Below are 3,347 nucleotides of genomic sequence, written 5' to 3'. Positions count from 1 at the left end.
TGCGCCGAGGCCATCATGCTTGTTGGGGGTGCTTTGCTGCCGGAGGAGTGGTGGCAGCTTTCTCTTAAAAATAGATGGCATCTCAGACGTATGGTGGCATCATAAAATTATACAGCTTGGATATATATTGAAAGCAAACAATGGTTCTCGACTAAGACATAGGCAGATCAGGGAAGGTTAAAGCTTGGTCGCAAATGCGCCCTCTTAGGCTTTTGGTTGGATCCACTTCAATACTTGATTTGTTGGTCTTAACCCTAAAAATTTGGGAAGTAATGGCTTGGGGTCATGGGTCCATTTGGAAGGGAGGCCTTTGGACCAAAGCTTTAACTTGTTTCTGGACTGGAGTCTTGAGATTGTTTGCTTCATATATCCATATAATTTTAATTTCCTCGTTGATGCCTTATTTTGTGAATGCACCACTCCTCCTGCAGGCAAAGCACCCACTAACACTGTGCTGCCCCCCGTGCTTCACGGTTGGGATGTGTTCTTCGGCTTTCAAGCGACCCCTTTTTCCTCCAAAATAACGATGGTCATTATGCCAACAGTTCTTTTTCTTTCATCAGCAGAGGACATTTCTCCAAAAAGTACAATCTTTGTGCCGCTGTGCAGTTGCAAACCGTATTCTAGCTGTTTATGGTGGTTTTGTGAGGGCAGAGGCCTCTTCCTTGCTGAGCGGCTTTCAGGTTATGTCGTATAGATTGTTTACTGTGGGATATGGTCTGTTTGTACCGTGTTTCTCCAGCATCTTCACAGGGCTTTGCTGTTGTTCAGGTTGATTTGCAATTTTTCGCGCAAGAGTACGTTCATCTCTAGGAGACAGAATGCTCTCTTCCTGAGGGGTAGAGATGGCTGTGTGGTCCCATGGAGTTTATTAATTGTGTATTAATTGTTTACAGAATGAACGTGGTACTAGGGGCTTGTAACTAGCTCTCCAAGGATGAAAGATTATGGGAGGTCTACAATTTCGCTCCACAATTAGACATACGAGTCTTTGACTGATTTATTTTGATTTTCCATGCTGTAAGCAAAAGAGGCACTGAGTTTGAAGGTTGGCATGAAATCATACACAGGTAGCACCTCAATTGATCAAATTATGTCAATTAGCCCACAGAAGCTTCTAAAGCATGACATTTTCTTGGAATTTCAATGGTCAACTTAGTGTATGTAAACTTCTGACCCACTGGAATTGTGACCGTGAATTAATGTGAATATCTGTTTAACAATTGTTGGACAAATTACTTGTGTCATGCACAAAGTCGATGTCCTAACCGACTTGCCAAAACTATAGTTTGTTAACAAGACATTTGTGGAGTGGTTGAAAAACGAGTTTTAATGACTCCAACCTTCCGACTTCAACTGTATATATATATATATATATTATAAATCATTATGAATTTTTTCCAGGTACAAAAAAAGTAATATTTTAAATGCAAAGCTACCAGTTTTTTTTATTGATTTATTTTACTTCTATCGGTATAAATAAATACTTAATTCTTAAGTGTTTATATTGGTGTACTTTTGAATGTCCAAAAAAGGTGGTGGTTTGCACGGAAGTTGCTTTTAAAAAAAATGTAGTGGTTTGCACGGAAGTTGCTTTAAAAAAATTATTATTATTTTTTTTTTTACTGGAGATGAAAGATTAACACAAACATTTCAGTGTGTGTGTGTGTATGTGTGTGTCACTTTTGTTTTGTTTTGTACGGTGAAGGTAAAATACAAAACACACTGTCCTGTAGGAGGTGGGATATGGTAGAATATGGTGGCCAGCAGGTGTCAGTGCAGCTCTGAATACAGGCTGAGGGTGAAGATGTAATGTTCATGGAAGAGCTGCAAACTGCTGATTTCAACCATCTGGTTCAGATGCACTGCGTCTACGTAGATTCACACTGAATGGCAATAAGAATGGAGTAGAGTTTAATTATTTCATTACCAATGAAACAAGTTGAAATTTATGACGTGGTTTATAGCTTGCGTGTGGATGCACATGCACATTTAGTTGACAAGTAGGTAAGACACCAATTTGCATCAGCAGAAGCAGTCTTCAAAGTCTGTTTATACGGTGTCACAAGTATGTTCTGTTAGATCCCGTCCTTTCGGGAACGCTTTTGCGTGTTTCATTAAAACAGACGATGAACATTACCCAAGTAATTGATTTTCACATCTGCTTCTACTGGCTCTGAAACCTCCAGCTGAGTCACTGCCATATATACAGACCCTTTACATCCAGCACTCCAGACAGAACACCAGACAGAACACCAGACAGAACACCAGACAGAACACCAGACAGAACACCAGACAGAACTCCAGACAGAACTCCAGACAGAACACCAGACAGAACGCGGTGAACCACCCCCTCCCTCTACCAATTCGCTCAGAGGGCCTCCGTTGTCACGGGTTCCTAAATAAACTCTAGGGTGACTTAAGCACCACAGGTACTTCCACGAAGTGTGAACGATCTGAGAGACAAGGCAAGAAGGGCCTTCTATGCACTCAAAAGGAACTAACATTTTGCATCCCAATTAGGAGCTGGCAAAAAATACTTGAATCGGGTTTATAGAACCATTTTGCCCTTGATGGTGGACAGGGGCTACTGTCCATGTATCGGCTTTACAAAGGAAGACCCAACGGCGTGCCAACTATGGCCTCTCTTCGCAGACGACTCAATGGCATTGTATTACGCTTCGACAATAAAACGCTCGTGGCTGTAGGGCCCCCATCGAACGCAGAGGACTGGGTGATCTCGGCTCTGCTGAGGCCGATGTAAGGTCTTTAATCAGGTAAACACTCACAAGGCGGACTAAGATTCAGGTGCGTTCCTCAGAGCATGCCAGATCACTGTAATTTTCACCTCTCCATGGTCCAGTCTGTAATGTTCAACCTCTCCTTGTCCCGACGTCGTCTGTAATGTTCAATCCTCTGCCATGTTCCCAGTCTGTATGTTACCTCTCCTTGTCAGCCCTCTGTAATGTTCAACCTCTCCATTGTCCAAGTCTGTAATGTCAAACTCCTCGTCCTGAGTCTGTATGTTAACTTCTCCTTTGTCCAGTCTGTAATGTTCAACTCTCCTTGCCAGTCTGTAATGTTAAACCTCTCCTTGTCCAGTCTGAATGTTCAACCTCTCCTGTCCCAGTCTGTAATGTTCAACTCTCCATGTCCGTCTGTAATGTTCAAACTGCTCCTCTGTCCCAGTCTGTAAGTGTTCAACTTCTCCTTGTCAGTCTGTAAGTTAACCTTCCATGCCCAGTCTGTATGTTCAACCTCTCCTGCGTCGGCGAGTCTGATAATGTTTCAACCTCTCCTTGATGCCAGTCTGTTAATGTTCCAATCTCGTCGTCCGTAAGTGAATG

The sequence above is a fragment of the Salvelinus sp. IW2-2015 genome, unplaced genomic scaffold (genome assembly GCF_002910315.2).
Source record: "Salvelinus sp. IW2-2015 unplaced genomic scaffold, ASM291031v2 Un_scaffold762, whole genome shotgun sequence".
NCBI classification, from domain to species: Eukaryota; Metazoa; Chordata; class Actinopteri; order Salmoniformes; family Salmonidae; genus Salvelinus; species Salvelinus sp. IW2-2015.
Note: the sequence above shows the minus strand (reverse complement) of the source record.